Source organism: Brachyhypopomus gauderio, unplaced genomic scaffold (genome assembly GCF_052324685.1).
Source record: "Brachyhypopomus gauderio isolate BG-103 unplaced genomic scaffold, BGAUD_0.2 sc313, whole genome shotgun sequence".
Taxonomy (NCBI): domain Eukaryota; kingdom Metazoa; phylum Chordata; class Actinopteri; order Gymnotiformes; family Hypopomidae; genus Brachyhypopomus; species Brachyhypopomus gauderio.
Window position 1 is genome coordinate 48205 of NW_027507134.1, and position 21760 is coordinate 69964.

General features: G+C 42.1%; 17 non-coding genes across 17 annotated transcripts; all 17 read right to left on the reverse strand.

Annotated features, from left to right (window-relative positions):
* Positions 1 to 180: 180 nt before the first annotated feature.
* trnar-ccu (transfer RNA arginine (anticodon CCU)) lies at positions 181 to 253 on the reverse strand. Its single transcript has one exon. It is a non-coding gene; the product is annotated as a tRNA-Arg (tRNA).
* Positions 254 to 1234: 981 nt separating this feature from the next.
* On the reverse strand, positions 1235 to 1307 carry trnar-ccu (transfer RNA arginine (anticodon CCU)). The gene has a single exon. It is a non-coding gene; the product is annotated as a tRNA-Arg (tRNA).
* Positions 1308 to 2285: 978 nt separating this feature from the next.
* On the reverse strand, positions 2286 to 2358 carry trnar-ccu (transfer RNA arginine (anticodon CCU)). Its single transcript has one exon. It is a non-coding gene; the product is annotated as a tRNA-Arg (tRNA).
* Positions 2359 to 3339: 981 nt separating this feature from the next.
* trnar-ccu (transfer RNA arginine (anticodon CCU)) lies at positions 3340 to 3412 on the reverse strand. Its single transcript has one exon. It is a non-coding gene; the product is annotated as a tRNA-Arg (tRNA).
* A 978-nt stretch (positions 3413 to 4390) lies between these two features.
* On the reverse strand, positions 4391 to 4463 carry trnar-ccu (transfer RNA arginine (anticodon CCU)). Its single transcript has one exon. It is a non-coding gene; the product is annotated as a tRNA-Arg (tRNA).
* A 978-nt stretch (positions 4464 to 5441) lies between these two features.
* Positions 5442 to 5514, reverse strand: trnar-ccu (transfer RNA arginine (anticodon CCU)). Its single transcript has one exon. It is a non-coding gene; the product is annotated as a tRNA-Arg (tRNA).
* Positions 5515 to 6492: 978 nt separating this feature from the next.
* Positions 6493 to 6565, reverse strand: trnar-ccu (transfer RNA arginine (anticodon CCU)). Its single transcript has one exon. It is a non-coding gene; the product is annotated as a tRNA-Arg (tRNA).
* A 978-nt stretch (positions 6566 to 7543) lies between these two features.
* Positions 7544 to 7616, reverse strand: trnar-ccu (transfer RNA arginine (anticodon CCU)). The gene has a single exon. It is a non-coding gene; the product is annotated as a tRNA-Arg (tRNA).
* Positions 7617 to 8597: 981 nt separating this feature from the next.
* trnar-ccu (transfer RNA arginine (anticodon CCU)) lies at positions 8598 to 8670 on the reverse strand. Its single transcript has one exon. It is a non-coding gene; the product is annotated as a tRNA-Arg (tRNA).
* Positions 8671 to 9648: 978 nt separating this feature from the next.
* On the reverse strand, positions 9649 to 9721 carry trnar-ccu (transfer RNA arginine (anticodon CCU)). The gene has a single exon. It is a non-coding gene; the product is annotated as a tRNA-Arg (tRNA).
* Positions 9722 to 10699: 978 nt separating this feature from the next.
* Positions 10700 to 10772, reverse strand: trnar-ccu (transfer RNA arginine (anticodon CCU)). The gene has a single exon. It is a non-coding gene; the product is annotated as a tRNA-Arg (tRNA).
* Positions 10773 to 11753: 981 nt separating this feature from the next.
* trnar-ccu (transfer RNA arginine (anticodon CCU)) lies at positions 11754 to 11826 on the reverse strand. Its single transcript has one exon. It is a non-coding gene; the product is annotated as a tRNA-Arg (tRNA).
* A 2032-nt stretch (positions 11827 to 13858) lies between these two features.
* trnar-ccu (transfer RNA arginine (anticodon CCU)) lies at positions 13859 to 13931 on the reverse strand. Its single transcript has one exon. It is a non-coding gene; the product is annotated as a tRNA-Arg (tRNA).
* A 2033-nt stretch (positions 13932 to 15964) lies between these two features.
* trnar-ccu (transfer RNA arginine (anticodon CCU)) lies at positions 15965 to 16037 on the reverse strand. The gene has a single exon. It is a non-coding gene; the product is annotated as a tRNA-Arg (tRNA).
* A 981-nt stretch (positions 16038 to 17018) lies between these two features.
* trnar-ccu (transfer RNA arginine (anticodon CCU)) lies at positions 17019 to 17091 on the reverse strand. Its single transcript has one exon. It is a non-coding gene; the product is annotated as a tRNA-Arg (tRNA).
* Positions 17092 to 19123: 2032 nt separating this feature from the next.
* Positions 19124 to 19196, reverse strand: trnar-ccu (transfer RNA arginine (anticodon CCU)). Its single transcript has one exon. It is a non-coding gene; the product is annotated as a tRNA-Arg (tRNA).
* A 2029-nt stretch (positions 19197 to 21225) lies between these two features.
* On the reverse strand, positions 21226 to 21298 carry trnar-ccu (transfer RNA arginine (anticodon CCU)). Its single transcript has one exon. It is a non-coding gene; the product is annotated as a tRNA-Arg (tRNA).
* Positions 21299 to 21760: the final 462 nt, after the last annotated feature.

The window sequence follows — 21760 nt, forward strand, 5'->3', positions numbered from 1 at the left end:
CTTTAGAGGCTTTCTATCAATTTTTGACTCACACCCCTCTGACATTGAAAGGTGTGCTATTTTTGGACTAAAGGAATGCTTTTTTAGGACTAAAGCTGACTTAGCAGAGGATGGTTTCGATCCATCGACCTCTGGGTTATGGGCCCAGCACGCTTCCGCTGCGCCACTCTGCTTTCCCAGCACCTCAGATGGGACTCGAACCCACAATCCCTGGCTTAGGAGGCCAGTGCCTTATCCATTAGGCCACTGGGGCTCTTGCTAAAGCTTGCGGATGTCCAGTACCCACGATGAACGCAACCTATACTTCTGGAATATATCAGAGGGCTCTGTTCTCAGTACAGTCTGTTCTAGTCAGACACCTGAGAGACAGAAAAATGAAAAGTCAGTACAATGCTTCAACTCAATTTTGTTTCTGTACTGCTTTGTGCAAACACGACCATAGCTGAAGGGAATTAGCAGATCTTTTGTCATTTCAATCATTATGAATTTCAGTTTCCCTTTCACCCACTGAGCAGGGGACTTAGCAGATCTTTTGTATTTTCAATCTTTCTGGATTTCAGTTTCCCTTTCACCCAATCTTTGATATCCAGTGACATTTGAAAAATCCACACGTTGTTCCGCGTCCATTCTTTTGGCCAAATATGTAGGAGAAGTCTGGAGGTCCTGGAGAAGATTCAGCAAGAGATCTTTGATAAGATAGGCCAATGTAACACATCTCTCGACATTACCCCTTGTCATCACGCCATCTGTTGTCAGCAAATCAACCTCATGGCTCAAGGGAATTGGCAGATCTTTTGTACAAGCATATGAACATATCAGCTTGGCAAACATGCTTTTAAGTTTTGAAATTTCCAGGTCTACTTCTAAACATCTTGTCGAGCACCATTTTCATTCACTTTCTTGAAAGGGACTTAAATTTTTTACGACACAAGCTTGAATTTGTAGGTTATTTTGAGTGTCTATTGGGATTTGCTAGAGTGAAGCATGAAGTGCCTTGAAGAGTTTCATTAAATTAAAACATTGAAAGAAATGCTATAGAGTGAATTCACCCTGTCTTTAGAGGCTTTCTATCAATTTTTGACTCACACCCCTCTGACATTGAAAGGTGTGCTATTTTTGGACTAAAGGAATGCTTTTTTAGGACTAAAGCTGACTTAGCAGAGGATGGTTTCGATCCATCGACCTCTGGGTTATGGGCCCAGCACGCTTCCGCTGCGCCACTCTGCTTTCCCAGCACCCCAGATGGGACTCGAACCCACAATCCCTGGCTTAGGAGGCCAGTGCCTTATCCATTAGGCCACTGGGGCTCTTGCTAAAGCTTGCGGATGTCCAGTACCCACGATGAACGCAACCTATACTTCTGGAATATATCAGAGGGCTCTGTTCTCAGTACAGTCTGTTCTAGTCAGACACCTGAGAGACAGAAAAATGAAAAGTCAGTACAATGCTTCAACTCAATTTTGTTTCTGTACTGCTTTGTGCAAACACGACCATAGCTGAAGGGAATTAGCAGATCTTTTGTCATTTCAATCATTATGAATTTCAGTTTCCCTTTCACCCACTGAGCAGGGGACTTAGCAGATCTTTTGTATTTTCAATCTTTCTGGATTTCAGTTTCCCTTTCACCCAATCTTTGATATCCAGTGACATTTGAAAAATCCACACGTTGTTCCGCGTCCATTCTTTTGGCCAAATATGTAGAAGTCTGGAGGTCCTGGAGAAGATTCAGCAAGAGATCTTTGATAAGATAGGCCAATGTAACACATCTCTCGACATTACCCCTTGTCATCACGCCATCTGTTGTCAGCAAATCAACCTCATGGCTCAAGGGAATTGGCAGATCTTTTGTACAAGCATATGAACATATCAGCTTGGCAAACATGCTTTTAAGTTTTGAAATTTCCAGGTCTACTTCTAAACATCTTGTCGAGCACCATTTTCATTCACTTTCTTGAAAGGGACTTACATTTTTTACGACACAAGCTTGAATTTGTAGGTTATTTTGAGTGTCTATTGGGATTTGCTAGAGTGAAGCATGAAGTGCCTTGAAGAGTTTCATTAAATTAAAACATTGAAAGAAATGCTATAGAGTGAATTCACCCTGTCTTTAGAGGCTTTCTATCAATTTTTGACTCACACCCCTCTGACATTGAAAGGTGTGCTATTTTTGGACTAAAGGAATGCTTTTTTAGGACTAAAGCTGACTTAGCAGAGGATGGTTTCGATCCATCGACCTCTGGGTTATGGGCCCAGCACGCTTCCGCTGCGCCACTCTGCTTTCCCAGCACCTCAGATGGGACTCGAACCCACAATCCCTGGCTTAGGAGGCCAGTGCCTTATCCATTAGGCCACTGGGGCTCTTGCTAAAGCTTGCGGATGTCCAGTACCCACGATGAACGCAACCTATACTTCTGGAATATATCAGAGGGCTCTGTTCTCAGTACAGTCTGTTCTAGTCAGACACCTGAGAGACAGAAAAATGAAAAGTCAGTACAATGCTTCAACTCAATTTTGTTTCTGTACTGCTTTGTGCAAACACGACCATAGCTGAAGGGAATTAGCAGATCTTTTGTCATTTCAATCATTATGAATTTCAGTTTCCCTTTCACCCACTGAGCAGGGGACTTAGCAGATCTTTTGTATTTTCAATCTTTCTGGATTTCAGTTTCCCTTTCACCCAATCTTTGATATCCAGTGACATTTGAAAAATCCACACGTTGTTCCGCGTCCATTCTTTTGGCCAAATATGTAGGAGAAGTCTGGAGGTCCTGGAGAAGATTCAGCAAGAGATCTTTGATAAGATAGGCCAATGTAACACATCTCTCGACATTACCCCTTGTCATCACGCCATCTGTTGTCAGCAAATCAACCTCATGGCTCAAGGGAATTGGCAGATCTTTTGTACAAGCATATGAACATATCAGCTTGGCAAACATGCTTTTAAGTTTTGAAATTTCCAGGTCTACTTCTAAACATCTTGTCGAGCACCATTTTCATTCACTTTCTTGAAAGGGACTTAAATTTTTTACGACACAAGCTTGAATTTGTAGGTTATTTTGAGTGTCTATTGGGATTTGCTAGAGTGAAGCATGAAGTGCCTTGAAGAGTTTCATTAAATTAAAACATTGAAAGAAATGCTATAGAGTGAATTCACCCTGTCTTTAGAGGCTTTCTATCAATTTTTGACTCACACCCCTCTGACATTGAAAGGTGTGCTATTTTTGGACTAAAGGAATGCTTTTTTAGGACTAAAGCTGACTTAGCAGAGGATGGTTTCGATCCATCGACCTCTGGGTTATGGGCCCAGCACGCTTCCGCTGCGCCACTCTGCTTTCCCAGCACCCCAGATGGGACTCGAACCCACAATCCCTGGCTTAGGAGGCCAGTGCCTTATCCATTAGGCCACTGGGGCTCTTGCTAAAGCTTGCGGATGTCCAGTACCCACGATGAACGCAACCTATACTTCTGGAATATATCAGAGGGCTCTGTTCTCAGTACAGTCTGTTCTAGTCAGACACCTGAGAGACAGAAAAATGAAAAGTCAGTACAATGCTTCAACTCAATTTTGTTTCTGTACTGCTTTGTGCAAACACGACCATAGCTGAAGGGAATTAGCAGATCTTTTGTCATTTCAATCATTATGAATTTCAGTTTCCCTTTCACCCACTGAGCAGGGGACTTAGCAGATCTTTTGTATTTTCAATCTTTCTGGATTTCAGTTTCCCTTTCACCCAATCTTTGACATCCAGTGACATTTGAAAAATCCACACGTTGTTCCGCGTCACCTCTTTTGGCCAAATATGTAGAAGTCTGGAGGTCCTGGAGAAGATTCAGCAAGAGATCTTTGATAAGATAGGCCAATGTAACACATCTCTCGACATTACCCCTTGTCATCACGCCATCTGTTGTCAGCAAATCAACCTCATGGCTCAAGGGAATTGGCAGATCTTTTGTACAAGCATATGAACATATCAGCTTGGCAAACATGCTTTTAAGTTTTGAAATTTCCAGGTCTACTTCTAAACATCTTGTCGAGCACCATTTTCATTCACTTTCTTGAAAGGGACTTACATTTTTTACGACACAAGCTTGAATTTGTAGGTTATTTTGAGTGTCTATTGGGATTTGCTAGAGTGAAGCATGAAGTGCCTTGAAGAGTTTCATTAAATTAAAACATTGAAAGAAATGCTATAGAGTGAATTCACCCTGTCTTTAGAGGCTTTCTATCAATTTTTGACTCACACCCCTCTGACATTGAAAGGTGTGCTATTTTTGGACTAAAGGAATGCTTTTTTAGGACTAAAGCTGACTTAGCAGAGGATGGTTTCAATCCATCGACCTCTGGGTTATGGGCCCAGCACGCTTCCGCTGCGCCACTCTGCTTTCCCAGCACCCCAGATGGGACTCGAACCCACAATCCCTGGCTTAGGAGGCCAGTGCCTTATCCATTAGGCCACTGGGGCTCTTGCTAAAGCTTGCGGATGTCCAGTACCCACGATGAACGCAACCTATACTTCTGGAATATATCAGAGGGCTCTGTTCTCAGTACAGTCTGTTCTAGTCAGACACCTGAGAGACAGAAAAATGAAAAGTCAGTACAATGCTTCAACTCAATTTTGTTTCTGTACTGCTTTGTGCAAACACGACCATAGCTGAAGGGAATTAGCAGATCTTTTGTCATTTCAATCATTATGAATTTCAGTTTCCCTTTCACCCACTGAGCAGGGGACTTAGCAGATCTTTTGTATTTTCAATCTTTCTGGATTTCAGTTTCCCTTTCACCCAATCTTTGACATCCAGTGACATTTGAAAAATCCACACGTTGTTCCGCGTCACCTCTTTTGGCCAAATATGTAGAAGTCTGGAGGTCCTGGAGAAGATTCAGCAAGAGATCTTTGATAAGATAGGCCAATGTAACACATCTCTCGACATTACCCCTTGTCATCACGCCATCTGTTGTCAGCAAATCAACCTCATGGCTCAAGGGAATTGGCAGATCTTTTGTACAAGCATATGAACATATCAGCTTGGCAAACATGCTTTTAAGTTTTGAAATTTCCAGGTCTACTTCTAAACATCTTGTCGAGCACCATTTTCATTCACTTTCTTGAAAGGGACTTACATTTTTTACGACACAAGCTTGAATTTGTAGGTTATTTTGAGTGTCTATTGGGATTTGCTAGAGTGAAGCATGAAGTGCCTTGAAGAGTTTCATTAAATTAAAACATTGAAAGAAATGCTATAGAGTGAATTCACCCTGTCTTTAGAGGCTTTCTATCAATTTTTGACTCACACCCCTCTGACATTGAAAGGTGTGCTATTTTTGGACTAAAGGAATGCTTTTTTAGGACTAAAGCTGACTTAGCAGAGGATGGTTTCGATCCATCGACCTCTGGGTTATGGGCCCAGCACGCTTCCGCTGCGCCACTCTGCTTTCCCAGCACCACAGATGGGACTCGAACCCACAATCCCTGGCTTAGGAGGCCAGTGCCTTATCCATTAGGCCACTGGGGCTCTTGCTAAAGCTTGCGGATGTCCAGTACCCACGATGAACGCAACCTATACTTCTGGAATATATCAGAGGGCTCTGTTCTCAGTACAGTCTGTTCTAGTCAGACACCTGAGAGACAGAAAAATGAAAAGTCAGTACAATGCTTCAACTCAATTTTGTTTCTGTACTGCTTTGTGCAAACACGACCATAGCTGAAGGGAATTAGCAGATCTTTTGTCATTTCAATCATTATGAATTTCAGTTTCCCTTTCACCCACTGAGCAGGGGACTTAGCAGATCTTTTGTATTTTCAATCTTTCTGGATTTCAGTTTCCCTTTCACCCAATCTTTGACATCCAGTGACATTTGAAAAATCCACACGTTGTTCCGCGTCACCTCTTTTGGCCAAATATGTAGAAGTCTGGAGGTCCTGGAGAAGATTCAGCAAGAGATCTTTGATAAGATAGGCCAATGTAACACATCTCTCGACATTACCCCTTGTCATCACGCCATCTGTTGTCAGCAAATCAACCTCATGGCTCAAGGGAATTGGCAGATCTTTTGTACAAGCATATGAACATATCAGCTTGGCAAACATGCTTTTAAGTTTTGAAATTTCCAGGTCTACTTCTAAACATCTTGTCGAGCACCATTTTCATTCACTTTCTTGAAAGGGACTTACATTTTTTACAACACAAGCTTGAATTTGTAGGTTATTTTGAGTGTCTATTGGGATTTGCTAGAGTGAAGCATGAAGTGCCTTGAAGAGTTTCATTAAATTAAAACATTGAAAGAAATGCTATAGAGTGAATTCACCCTGTCTTTAGAGGCTTTCTATCAATTTTTGACTCACACCCCTCTGACATTGAAAGGTGTGCTATTTTTGGACTAAAGGAATGCTTTTTCAGGACTAAAGCTGACTTAGCAGAGGATGGTTTCGATCCATCGACCTCTGGGTTATGGGCCCAGCACGCTTCCGCTGCGCCACTCTGCTTTCCCAGCACCCCAGATGGGACTCGAACCCACAATCCCTGGCTTAGGAGGCCAGTGCCTTATCCATTAGGCCACTGGGGCTCTTGCTAAAGCTTGCGGATGTCCAGTACCCACGATGAACGCAACCTATACTTCTGGAATATATCAGAGGGCTCTGTTCTCAGTACAGTCTGTTCTAGTCAGACACCTGAGAGACAGAAAAATGAAAAGTCAGTACAATGCTTCAACTCAATTTTGTTTCTGTACTGCTTTGTGCAAACACGACCATAGCTGAAGGGAATTAGCAGATCTTTTGTCATTTCAATCATTATGAATTTCAGTTTCCCTTTCACCCACTGAGCAGGGGACTTAGCAGATCTTTTGTATTTTCAATCTTTCTGGATTTCAGTTTCCCTTTCACCCAATCTTTGATATCCAGTGACATTTGAAAAATCCACACGTTGTTCCGCGTCACCTCTTTTGGCCAAATATGTAGAAGTCTGGAGGTCCTGGAGAAGATTCAGCAAGAGATCTTTGATAAGATAGGCCAATGTAACACATCTCTCGACATTACCCCTTGTCATCACGCCATCTGTTGTCAGCAAATCAACCTCATGGCTCAAGGGAATTGGCAGATCTTTTGTACAAGCATATGAACATATCAGCTTGGCAAACATGCTTTTAAGTTTTGAAATTTCCAGGTCTACTTCTAAACATCTTGTCGAGCACCATTTTCATTCACTTTCTTGAAAGGGACTTACATTTTTTACAACACAAGCTTGAATTTGTAGGTTATTTTGAGTGTCTATTGGGATTTGCTAGAGTGAAGCATGAAGTGCCTTGAAGAGTTTCATTAAATTAAAACATTGAAAGAAATGCTATAGAGTGAATTCACCCTGTCTTTAGAGGCTTTCTATCAATTTTTGACTCACACCCCTCTGACATTGAAAGGTGTGCTATTTTTGGACTAAAGGAATGCTTTTTTAGGACTAAAGCTGACTTAGCAGAGGATGGTTTCGATCCATCGACCTCTGGGTTATGGGCCCAGCACGCTTCCGCTGCGCCACTCTGCTTTCCCAGCACCTCAGATGGGACTCGAACCCACAATCCCTGGCTTAGGAGGCCAGTGCCTTATCCATTAGGCCACTGGGGCTCTTGCTAAAGCTTGCGGATGTCCAGTACCCACGATGAACGCAACCTATACTTCTGGAATATATCAAAGGGCTCTGTTCTCAGTACAGTCTGTTCTAGTCAGACACCTGAGAGACAGAAAAATGAAAAGTCAGTACAATGCTTCAACTCAATTTTGTTTCTGTACTGCTTTGTGCAAACACGACCATAGCTGAAGGGAATTAGCAGATCTTTTGTCATTTCAATCATTATGAATTTCAGTTTCCCTTTCACCCACTGAGCAGGGGACTTAGCAGATCTTTTGTATTTTCAATCTTTCTGGATTTCAGTTTCCCTTTCACCCAATCTTTGATATCCAGTGACATTTGAAAAATCCACACGTTGTTCCGCGTCCATTCTTTTGGCCAAATATGTAGGAGAAGTCTGGAGGTCCTGGAGAAGATTCAGCAAGAGATCTTTGATAAGATAGGCCAATGTAACACATCTCTCGACATTACCCCTTGTCATCACGCCATCTGTTGTCAGCAAATCAACCTCATGGCTCAAGGGAATTGGCAGATCTTTTGTACAAGCATATGAACATATCAGCTTGGCAAACATGCTTTTAAGTTTTGAAATTTCCAGGTCTACTTCTAAACATCTTGTCGAGCACCATTTTCATTCACTTTCTTGAAAGGGACTTAAATTTTTTACGACACAAGCTTGAATTTGTAGGTTATTTTGAGTGTCTATTGGGATTTGCTAGAGTGAAGCATGAAGTGCCTTGAAGAGTTTCATTAAATTAAAACATTGAAAGAAATGCTATAGAGTGAATTCACCCTGTCTTTAGAGGCTTTCTATCAATTTTTGACTCACACCCCTCTGACATTGAAAGGTGTGCTATTTTTGGACTAAAGGAATGCTTTTTTAGGACTAAAGCTGACTTAGCAGAGGATGGTTTCGATCCATCGACCTCTGGGTTATGGGCCCAGCACGCTTCCGCTGCGCCACTCTGCTTTCCCAGCACCCCAGATGGGACTCGAACCCACAATCCCTGGCTTAGGAGGCCAGTGCCTTATCCATTAGGCCACTGGGGCTCTTGCTAAAGCTTGCGGATGTCCAGTACCCACGATGAACGCAACCTATACTTCTGGAATATATCAGAGGGCTCTGTTCTCAGTACAGTCTGTTCTAGTCAGACACCTGAGAGACAGAAAAATGAAAAGTCAGTACAATGCTTCAACTCAATTTTGTTTCTGTACTGCTTTGTGCAAACACGACCATAGCTGAAGGGAATTAGCAGATCTTTTGTCATTTCAATCATTATGAATTTCAGTTTCCCTTTCACCCACTGAGCAGGGGACTTAGCAGATCTTTTGTATTTTCAATCTTTCTGGATTTCAGTTTCCCTTTCACCCAATCTTTGACATCCAGTGACATTTGAAAAATCCACACGTTGTTCCGCGTCACCTCTTTTGGCCAAATATGTAGAAGTCTGGAGGTCCTGGAGAAGATTCAGCAAGAGATCTTTGATAAGATAGGCCAATGTAACACATCTCTCGACATTACCCCTTGTCATCACGCCATCTGTTGTCAGCAAATCAACCTCATGGCTCAAGGGAATTGGCAGATCTTTTGTACAAGCATATGAACATATCAGCTTGGCAAACATGCTTTTAAGTTTTGAAATTTCCAGGTCTACTTCTAAACATCTTGTCGAGCACCATTTTCATTCACTTTCTTGAAAGGGACTTACATTTTTTACAACACAAGCTTGAATTTGTAGGTTATTTTGAGTGTCTATTGGGATTTGCTAGAGTGAAGCATGAAGTGCCTTGAAGAGTTTCATTAAATTAAAACATTGAAAGAAATGCTATAGAGTGAATTCACCCTGTCTTTAGAGGCTTTCTATCAATTTTTGACTCACACCCCTCTGACATTGAAAGGTGTGCTATTTTTGGACTAAAGGAATGCTTTTTCAGGACTAAAGCTGACTTAGCAGAGGATGGTTTCGATCCATCGACCTCTGGGTTATGGGCCCAGCACGCTTCCGCTGCGCCACTCTGCTTTCCCAGCACCCCAGATGGGACTCGAACCCACAATCCCTGGCTTAGGAGGCCAGTGCCTTATCCATTAGGCCACTGGGGCTCTTGCTAAAGCTTGCGGATGTCCAGTACCCACGATGAACGCAACCTATACTTCTGGAATATATCAGAGGGCTCTGTTCTCAGTACAGTCTGTTCTAGTCAGACACCTGAGAGACAGAAAAATGAAAAGTCAGTACAATGCTTCAACTCAATTTTGTTTCTGTACTGCTTTGTGCAAACACGACCATAGCTGAAGGGAATTAGCAGATCTTTTGTCATTTCAATCATTATGAATTTCAGTTTCCCTTTCACCCACTGAGCAGGGGACTTAGCAGATCTTTTGTATTTTCAATCTTTCTGGATTTCAGTTTCCCTTTCACCCAATCTTTGATATCCAGTGACATTTGAAAAATCCACACGTTGTTCCGCGTCACCTCTTTTGGCCAAATATGTAGAAGTCTGGAGGTCCTGGAGAAGATTCAGCAAGAGATCTTTGATAAGATAGGCCAATGTAACACATCTCTCGACATTACCCCTTGTCATCACGCCATCTGTTGTCAGCAAATCAACCTCATGGCTCAAGGGAATTGGCAGATCTTTTGTACAAGCATATGAACATATCAGCTTGGCAAACATGCTTTTAAGTTTTGAAATTTCCAGGTCTACTTCTAAACATCTTGTCGAGCACCATTTTCATTCACTTTCTTGAAAGGGACTTACATTTTTTACAACACAAGCTTGAATTTGTAGGTTATTTTGAGTGTCTATTGGGATTTGCTAGAGTGAAGCATGAAGTGCCTTGAAGAGTTTCATTAAATTAAAACATTGAAAGAAATGCTATAGAGTGAATTCACCCTGTCTTTAGAGGCTTTCTATCAATTTTTGACTCACACCCCTCTGACATTGAAAGGTGTGCTATTTTTGGACTAAAGGAATGCTTTTTTAGGACTAAAGCTGACTTAGCAGAGGATGGTTTCGATCCATCGACCTCTGGGTTATGGGCCCAGCACGCTTCCGCTGCGCCACTCTGCTTTCCCAGCACCTCAGATGGGACTCGAACCCACAATCCCTGGCTTAGGAGGCCAGTGCCTTATCCATTAGGCCACTGGGGCTCTTGCTAAAGCTTGCGGATGTCCAGTACCCACGATGAACGCAACCTATACTTCTGGAATATATCAAAGGGCTCTGTTCTCAGTACAGTCTGTTCTAGTCAGACACCTGAGAGACAGAAAAATGAAAAGTCAGTACAATGCTTCAACTCAATTTTGTTTCTGTACTGCTTTGTGCAAACACGACCATAGCTGAAGGGAATTAGCAGATCTTTTGTCATTTCAATCATTATGAATTTCAGTTTCCCTTTCACCCACTGAGCAGGGGACTTAGCAGATCTTTTGTATTTTCAATCTTTCTGGATTTCAGTTTCCCTTTCACCCAATCTTTGATATCCAGTGACATTTGAAAAATCCACACGTTGTTCCGCGTCCATTCTTTTGGCCAAATATGTAGGAGAAGTCTGGAGGTCCTGGAGAAGATTCAGCAAGAGATCTTTGATAAGATAGGCCAATGTAACACATCTCTCGACATTACCCCTTGTCATCACGCCATCTGTTGTCAGCAAATCAACCTCATGGCTCAAGGGAATTGGCAGATCTTTTGTACAAGCATATGAACATATCAGCTTGGCAAACATGCTTTTAAGTTTTGAAATTTCCAGGTCTACTTCTAAACATCTTGTCGAGCACCATTTTCATTCACTTTCTTGAAAGGGACTTAAATTTTTTACGACACAAGCTTGAATTTGTAGGTTATTTTGAGTGTCTATTGGGATTTGCTAGAGTGAAGCATGAAGTGCCTTGAAGAGTTTCATTAAATTAAAACATTGAAAGAAATGCTATAGAGTGAATTCACCCTGTCTTTAGAGGCTTTCTATCAATTTTTGACTCACACCCCTCTGACATTGAAAGGTGTGCTATTTTTGGACTAAAGGAATGCTTTTTTAGGACTAAAGCTGACTTAGCAGAGGATGGTTTCGATCCATCGACCTCTGGGTTATGGGCCCAGCACGCTTCCGCTGCGCCACTCTGCTTTCCCAGCACCCCAGATGGGACTCGAACCCACAATCCCTGGCTTAGGAGGCCAGTGCCTTATCCATTAGGCCACTGGGGCTCTTGCTAAAGCTTGCGGATGTCCAGTACCCACGATGAACGCAACCTATACTTCTGGAATATATCAGAGGGCTCTGTTCTCAGTACAGTCTGTTCTAGTCAGACACCTGAGAGACAGAAAAATGAAAAGTCAGTACAATGCTTCAACTCAATTTTGTTTCTGTACTGCTTTGTGCAAACACGACCATAGCTGAAGGGAATTAGCAGATCTTTTGTCATTTCAATCATTATGAATTTCAGTTTCCCTTTCACCCACTGAGCAGGGGACTTAGCAGATCTTTTGTATTTTCAATCTTTCTGGATTTCAGTTTCCCTTTCACCCAATCTTTGATATCCAGTGACATTTGAAAAATCCACACGTTGTTCCGCGTCCATTCTTTTGGCCAAATATGTAGGAGAAGTCTGGAGGTCCTGGAGAAGATTTAGCAAGAGATCTTTGATAAGATAGGCCAGTGTAACACATCTCCCGACATTACCCCTTGTCATCACGCCATCTGTTGTCAGCAAATCAACCTCATGGCTCAAGGGAATTGGCAGATCTTTTGTACAAGCATATGAACATATCAGCTTGGCAAACATGCTTTTAAGTTTTGAAATTTCCAGGTCTACTTCTAAACATCTTGTCGAGCACCATTTTCATTCACTTTCTTGAAAGGGACTTACATTTTTTACAACACAAGCTTGAATTTGTAGGTTATTTTGAGTGTCTATTGGGATTTGCTAGAGTGAAGCATGAAGTGCCTTGAAGAGTTTCATTAAATTAAAACATTGAAAGAAATGCTATAGAGTGAATTCACCCTGTCTTTAGAGGCTTTCTATCAATTTTTGACTCACACCCCTCTGACATTGAAAGGTGTGCTATTTTTGGACTAAAGGAATGCTTTTTTAGGACTAAAGCTGACTTAGCAGAGGATGGTTTCGATCCATCGACCTCTGGGTTATGGGCCCAGCACGCTTCCGCTGCACCACTCTGCTTTCCCAGCACCCCAGATGGGACTCGAACCCACAATCCCTGGCTTAGGAGGCCAGTGCCTTATACATTAGGCCACTGGGGCTCTTGCTAAAGCTTGCGGATGTCCAGTACCCACGATGAACGCAACCTATACTTCTGGAATATATCAGAGGGCTCTGTTCTCAGTACAGTCTGTTCTAGTCAGACACCTGAGAGACAGAAAAATGAAAAGTCAGTACAATGCTTCAACTCAATTTTGTTTCTGTACTGCTTTGTGCAAACACGACCATAGCTGAAGGGAATTAGCAGATCTTTTGTCATTTCAATCATTATGAATTTCAGTTTCCCTTTCACCCACTGAGCAGGGGACTTAGCAGATCTTTTGTATTTTCAATCTTTCTGGATTTCAGTTTCCCTTTCACCCAATCTTTGACATCCAGTGACATTTGAAAAATCCACACGTTGTTCCGCGTCACCTCTTTTGGCCAAATATGTAGAAGTCTGGAGGTCCTGGAGAAGATTCAGCAAGAGATCTTTGATAAGATAGGCCAATGTAACACATCTCTCGACATTACCCCTTGTCATCACGCCATCTGTTGTCAGCAAATCAACATCATGGCTCAAGGGAATTGGCAGATCTTTTGTACAAGCATATGAACATATCAGCTTGGCAAACATGCTTTTAAGTTTTGAAATTTCCAGGTCTACTTCTAAACATCTTGTCGAGCACCATTTTCATTCACTTTCTTGAAAGGGACTTAAATTTTTTACAACACAAGCTTGAATTTGTAGGTTATTTTGAGTGTCTATTGGGATTTGCTAGAGTGAAGCATGAAGTGCCTTGAAGAGTTTCATTAAATTAAAACATTGAAAGAAATGCTATAGAGTGAATTCACCCTGTCTTTAGAGGCTTTCTATCAATTTTTGACTCACACCCCTCTGACATTGAAAGGTGTGCTATTTTTGGACTAAAGGAATGCTTTTTTAGGACTAAAGCTGACTTAGCAGAGGATGGTTTCGATCCATCGACCTCTGGGTTATGGGCCCAGCACGCTTCCGCTGCGCCACTCTGCTTTCCCAGCACCCCAGATGGGACTCGAACCCACAATCCCTGGCTTAGGAGGCCAGTGCCTTATCCATTAGGCCACTGGGGCTCTTGCTAAAGCTTGCGGATGTCCAGTACCCACGATGAACGCAACCTATACTTCTGGAATATATCAGAGGGCTCTGTTCTCAGTACAGTCTGTTCTAGTCAGACACCTGAGAGACAGAAAAATGAAAAGTCAGTACAATGCTTCAACTCAATTTTGTTTCTGTACTGCTTTGTGCAAACACGACCATAGCTGAAGGGAATTAGCAGATCTTTTGTCATTTCAATCATTATGAATTTCAGTTTCCCTTTCACCCACTGAGCAGGGGACTTAGCAGATCTTTTGTATTTTCAATCTTTCTGGATTTCAGTTTCCCTTTCACCCAATCTTTGATATCCAGTGACATTTGAAAAATCCACACGTTGTTCCGCGTCCATTCTTTTGGCCAAATATGTAGGAGAAGTCTGGAGGTCCTGGAGAAGATTTAGCAAGAGATCTTTGATAAGATAGGCCAGTGTAACACATCTCCCGACATTACCCCTTGTCATCACGCCATCTGTTGTCAGCAAATCAACCTCATGGCTCAAGGGAATTGGCAGATCTTTTGTACAAGCATATGAACATATCAGCTTGGCAAACATGCTTTTAAGTTTTGAAATTTCCAGGTCTACTTCTAAACATCTTGTCGAGCACCATTTTCATTCACTTTCTTGAAAGGGACTTACATTTTTTACAACACAAGCTTGAATTTGTAGGTTATTTTGAGTGTCTATTGGGATTTGCTAGAGTGAAGCATGAAGTGCCTTGAAGAGTTTCATTAAATTAAAACATTGAAAGAAATGCTATAGAGTGAATTCACCCTGTCTTTAGAGGCTTTCTATCAATTTTTGACTCACACCCCTCTGACATTGAAAGGTGTGCTATTTTTGGACTAAAGGAATGCTTTTTTAGGACTAAAGCTGACTTAGCAGAGGATGGTTTCGATCCATCGACCTCTGGGTTATGGGCCCAGCACGCTTCCGCTGCACCACTCTGCTTTCCCAGCACCCCAGATGGGACTCGAACCCACAATCCCTGGCTTAGGAGGCCAGTGCCTTATACATTAGGCCACTGGGGCTCTTGCTAAAGCTTGCGGATGTCCAGTACCCACGATGAACGCAACCTATACTTCTGGAATATATCAGAGGGCTCTGTTCTCAGTACAGTCTGTTCTAGTCAGACACCTGAGAGACAGAAAAAATGAAAAGTCAGTACAATGCTTCAACTCAATTTTGTTTCTGTACTGCTTTGTGCAAACACGACCATAGCTGAAGGGAATTAGCAGATCTTTTGTCATTTCAATCATTATGAATTTCAGTTTCCCTTTCACCCACTGAGCAGGGGACTTAGCAGATCTTTTGTATTTTCAATCTTTCTGGATTTCAGTTTCCCTTTCACCCAATCTTTGACATCCAGTGACATTTGAAAAATCCACACGTTGTTCCGCGTCACCTCTTTTGGCCAAATATGTAGAAGTCTGGAGGTCCTGGAGAAGATTCAGCAAGAGATCTTTGATAAGATAGGCCAATGTAACACATCTCTCGACATTACCCCTTGTCATCACACCATCTGTTGTCAGCAAATCAACATCATGGCTCAAGGGAATTGGCAGATCTTTTGTACAAGCATATGAACATATCAGCTTGGCAAACATGCTTTTAAGTTTTGAAATTTCCAGGTCTACTTCTAAACATCTTGTCGAGCACCATTTTCATTCACTTTCTTGAAAGGGACTTAAATTTTTTACAACACAAGCTTGAATTTGTAGGTTATTTTGAGTGTCTATTGGGATTTGCTAGAGTGAAGCATGAAGTGCCTTGAAGAGTTTCATTAAATTAAAACATTGAAAGAAATGCTATAGAGTGAATTCACCCTGTCTTTAGAGGCTTTCTATCAATTTTTGACTCACACCCCTCTGACATTGAAAGGTGTGCTATTTTTGGACTAAAGGAATGCTTTTTTAGGACTAAAGCTGACTTAGCAGAGGATGGTTTCGATCCATCGACCTCTGGGTTATGGGCCCAGCACGCTTCCGCTGCGCCACTCTGCTTTCCCAGCACCCCAGATGGGACTCGAACCCACAATCCCTGGCTTAGGAGGCCAGTGCCTTATCCATTAGGCCACTGGGGCTCTTGCTAAAGCTTGCGGATGTCCAGTACCCACGATGAACGCAACCTATACTTCTGGAATATATCAGAGGGCTCTGTTCTCAGTACAGTCTGTTCTAGTCAGACACCTGAGAGACAGAAAAATGAAAAGTCAGTACAATGCTTCAACTCAATTTTGTTTCTGTACTGCTTTGTGCAAACACGACCATAGCTGAAGGGAATTAGCAGATCTTTTGTCATTTCAATCATTATGAATTTCAGTTTCCCTTTCACCCACTGAGCAGGGGACTTAGCAGATCTTTTGTATTTTCAATCTTTCTGGATTTCAGTTTCCCTTTCACCCAATCTTTGATATCCAGTGACATTTGAAAAATCCACACGTTGTTCCGCGTCCATTCTTTTGGCCAAATATGTAGGAGAAGTCTGGAGGTCCTGGAGAAGATTTAGCAAGAGATCTTTGATAAGATAGGCCAGTGTAACACATCTCCCGACATTACCCCTTGTCATCACGCCATCTGTTGTCAGCAAATCAACCTCATGGCTCAAGGGAATTGGCAGATCTTTTGTACAAGCATATGAACATATCAGCTTGGCAAACATGCTTTTAAGTTTTGAAATTTCCAGGTCTACTTCTAAACATCTTGTCGAGCACCATTTTCATTCACTTTCTTGAAAGGGACTTAAATTTTTTACAACACAAGCTTGAATTTGTAGGTTATTTTGAGTGTCTATTGGGATTTGCTAGAGTGAAGCATGAAGTGCCTTGAAGAGTTTCATTAAATTAAAACATTGAAAGAAATGCTATAGAGTGAATTCACCCTGTCTTTAGAGGCTTTCTATCAATTTTTGACTCACACCCCTCTGACATTGAAAGGTGTGCTATTTTTGGACTAAAGGAATGCTTTTTTAGGACTAAAGCTGACTTAGCAGAGGATGGTTTCGATCCATCGACCTCTGGGTTACGGGCCCAGCACGCTTCCGCTGCGCCACTCTGCTTTCCCAGCACCCCAGATGGGACTCGAACCCACAATCCCTGGCTTAGGAGGCCAGTGCCTTATCCATTAGGCCACTGGGGCTCTTGCTAAAGCTTGCGGATGTCCAGTACCCACGATGAACGCAACCTATACTTCTGGAATATATCAGAGGGCTCTGTTCTCAGTACAGTCTGTTCTAGTCAGACACCTGAGAGACAGAAAAATGAAAAGTCAGTACAATGCTTCAACTCAATTTTGTTTCTGTACTGCTTTGTGCAAACACGACCATAGCTGAAGGGAATTAGCAGATCTTTTGTCATTTCAATCATTATGAATTTCAGTTTCCCTTTCACCCACTGAGCAGGGGACTTAGCAGATCTTTTGTATTTTCAATCTTTCTGGATTTCAGTTTCCCTTTCACCCAATCTTTGATATCCAGTGACATTTGAAAAATCCACACGTTGTTCCGCGTCCATTCTTTTGGCCAAATATGTAGGAGAAGTCTGGAGGTCCTGGAGAAGATTTAGCAAGAGATCTTTGATAAGATAGGCCAGTGTAACACATCTCCCGACATTACCCCTTGTCATCACGCCATCTGTTGTCAGCAAATCAACCTCATGGCTCAAGGGAATTGGCAGATCTTTTGTACAAGCATATGAACATATCAGCTTGGCAAACATGCTTTTAAGTTTTGAAATTTCCAGGTCTACTTCTAAACATCTTGTCGAGCACCATTTTCATTCACTTTCTTGAAAGGGACTTAAATTTTTTACAACACAAGCTTGAATTTGTAGGTTATTTTGAGTGTCTATTGGGATTTGCTAGAGTGAAGCATGAAGTGCCTTGAAGAGTTTCATTAAATTAAAACATTGAAAGAAATGCTATAGAGTGAATTCACCCTGTCTTTAGAGGCTTTCTATCAATTTTTGACTCACACCCCTCTGACATTGAAAGGTGTGCTATTTTTGGACTAAAGGAATGCTTTTTTAGGACTAAAGCTGACTTAGCAGAGGATGGTTTCGATCCATCGACCTCTGGGTTATGGGCCCAGCACGCTTCCGCTGCGCCACTCTGCTTTCCCAGCACCCCAGATGGGACTCGAACCCACAATCCCTGGCTTAGGAGGCCAGTGCCTTATACATTAGGCCACTGGGGCTCTTGCTAAAGCTTGCGGATGTCCAGTACCCACGATGAACGCAACCTATACTTCTGGAATATATCAGAGGGCTCTGTTCTCAGTACAGTCTGTTCTAGTCAGACACCTGAGAGACAGAAAAATGAAAAGTCAGTACAATGCTTCAACTCAATTTTGTTTCTGTACTGCTTTGTGCAAACACGACCATAGCTGAAGGGAATTAGCAGATCTTTTGTCATTTCAATCATTATGAATTTCAGTTTCCCTTTCACCCACTGAGCAGGGGACTTAGCAGATCTTTTGTATTTTCAATCTTTCTGGATTTCAGTTTCCCTTTCACCCAATCTTTGACATCCAGTGACATTTGAAAAATCCACACGTTGTTCCGCGTCACCTCTTTTGGCCAAATATGTAGAAGTCTGGAGGTCCTGGAGAAGATTCAGCAAGAGATCTTTGATAAGATAGGCCAATGTAACACATCTCTCGACATTACCCCTTGTCATCACGCCATCGGTTGTCAGCAAATCAACCTCATGGCTCAAGGGAATTAGCAGATCTTTTGTACAAGCATATGAACATATCAACTTGGCAAACATGCTTTTAAGTTTTGAAATTTCCAGGTCTACTTCTAAACATCTTGTCGAGCACCATTTTCATTCACTTTCTTGAAAGGCACTTACATTTTTTCCAACACAAGCTTGAATTTGTAGGTTATTTTGAGTGTCTATTGGGATTTGCTAGAGTGAAGCATGAAGTGCCTTGAAGAGTTTAATTAAATTAAAACATTGAAAGAAATGCTATAGAGTGAATTCACCCTGTCTTTAGAGGCTTTCTATCAATTTTTGACTCACACCCCTCTGACATTGAAAGGTGTGCTATTTTTGGACTAAAGGAATGCTTTTTTAGGACTAAAGGTGACTTAGCAGAGGATGGTTTCGATCCATCGACCTCTGGGTTATGGGCCCAGCACGCTTCCGCTGCGCCACTCTGCTTTCCCAGCACCCCAGATGGGACTCGAACCCACAATCCCTGGCTTAGGAGGCCAGTGCCTTATCCATTAGGCCACTGGGGCTCTTGCTAAAGCTTGCGGATGTCCAGTACCCAAGATGAACGCAACCTATACTTCTGGAATATATCAGAGGGCTCTGTTCTCAGTACAGTCTGTTCTAGTCAGACACCTGAGAGACAGAAAAATGAAAAGTCAGTACAATGCTTCAACTCAATTTTGTTTCTGTACTGCTTTGTGCAAACACGACCATAGCTGAAGGGAATTAGCAGATCTTTTGTCATTTCAATCATTATGAATTTCAGTTTCCCTTTCACCCACTGAGCAGGGGACTTAGCAGATCTTTTGTATTTTCAATCTTTCTGGATTTCAGTTTCCCTTTCACCCAATCTTTGATATCCAGTGACATTTGAAAAATCCACACGTTGTTCCGCGTCCATTCTTTTGGCCAAATATGTAGAAGTCTGGAGGTCCTGGAGAAGATTCAGCAAGAGATCTTTGATAAGATAGGCCAGTGTAACACATCTCTCGACATTACCCCTTGTCATCACGCCATCTGTTGTCAGCAAATCAACCTCATGGCTCAAGGGAATTAGCAGATCTTTTGTACAAGCATATGAACATATCAACTTGGCAAACATGCTTTTAAGTTTTGAAATTTCCAGGTCTACTTCTAAACATCTTGTCGAGCACCATTTTCATTCACTTTCTTGAAAGGGACTTACATTTTTTACAACACAAGCTTGAATTTGTAGGTTATTTTGAGTGTCTATTGGGATTTGCTAGAGTGAAGCATGAAGTGCCTTGAAGAGTTTCATTAAATTAAAACATTGAAAGAAATGCTATAGAGTGAATTCACCCTGTCTTTAGAGGCTTTCTATCAATTTTTGACTCACACCCCTCTGACATTGAAAGGTGTGCTATTTTTGGACTAAAGGAATGCTTTTTTAGGACTAAAGCTGACTTAGCAGAGGATGGTTTCGATCCATCGACCTCTGGGTTATGGGCCCAGCACGCTTCCGCTGCACCACTCTGCTTTCCCAGCACCCCAGATGGGACTCGAGCCCACAATCCCTGGCTTAGGAGGCCAGTGCCTTATACATTAGGCCACTGGGGCTCTTGCTAAAGCTTGCGGATGTCCAGTACCCACGATGAACGCAACCTATACTTCTGGAATATATCAGAGGGCTCTGTTCTCAGTACAGTCTGTTCTAGTCAGACACCTGAGAGACAGAAAAATGAAAAGTCAGTACAATGCTTCAACTCAATTTTGTTTCTGTACTGCTTTGTGCAAACACGACCATAGCTGAAGGGAATTAGCAGATCTTTTGTCATTTCAATCATTATGAATTTCAGTTTCCCTTTCACCCACTGAGCAGGGGACTTAGCAGATCTTTTGTATTTTCAATCTTTCTGGATTTCAGTTTCCCTTTCACCCAATCTTTGACATCCAGTGACATTTGAAAAATCCACACGTTGTTCCGCGTCACCTCTTTTGGCCAAATATGTAGAAGTCTGGAGGTCCTGGAGAAGATTCAGCAAGAGATCTTTGATAAGATAGGCCAATGTAACACATCTCTCGACATTACCCCTTGTCATCACGCCATCTGTTGTCAGCAAATCAACATCATGGCTCAAGGGAATTGGCAGATCTTTTGTACAAGCATATGAACATATCAGCTTGGCAAACATGCTTTTAAGTTTTGAAATTTCCAGGTCTACTTCTAAACATCTTGTCGAGCACCATTTTCATTCACTTTCTTGAAAGGGACTTAAATTTTTTACAACACAAGCTTGAATTTGTAGGTTATTTTGAGTGTCTATTGGGATTTGCTAGAGTGAAGCATGAAGTGCCTTGAAGAGTTTCATTAAATTAAAACATTGAAAGAAATGCTATAGAGTGAATTCACCCTGTCTTTAGAGGCTTTCTATCAATTTTTGACTCACACCCCTCTGACATTGAAAGGTGTGCTATTTTTGGACTAAAGGAATGCTTTTTTAGGACTAAAGCTGACTTAGCAGAGGATGGTTTCGATCCATCGACCTCTGGGTTATGGGCCCAGCACGCTTCCGCTGCGCCACTCTGCTTTCCCAGCACCCCAGATGGGACTCGAACCCACAATCCCTGGCTTAGGAGGCCAGTGCCTTATCCATTAGGCCACTGGGGCTCTTGCTAAAGCTTGCGGATGTCCAGTACCCACGATGAACGCAACCTATACTTCTGGAATATATCAGAGGGCTCTGTTCTCAGTACAGTCTGTTCTAGTCAGACACCTGAGAGACAGAAAAATGAAAAGTCAGTACAATGCTTCAACTCAATTTTGTTTCTGTACTGCTTTGTGCAAACACGACCATAGCTGAAGGGAATTAGCAGATCTTTTGTCATTTCAATCATTATGAATTTCAGTTTCCCTTTCACCCACTGAGCAGGGGACTTAGCAGATCTTTTGTATTTTCAATCTTTCTGGATTTCAGTTTCCCTTTCACCCAATCTTTGATATCCAGTGACATTTGAAAAATCCACACGTTGTTCCGCGTCCATTCTTTTGGCCAAATATGTAGGAGAAGTCTGGAGGTCCTGGAGAAGATTTAGCAAGAGATCTTTGATAAGATAGGCCAGTGTAACACAT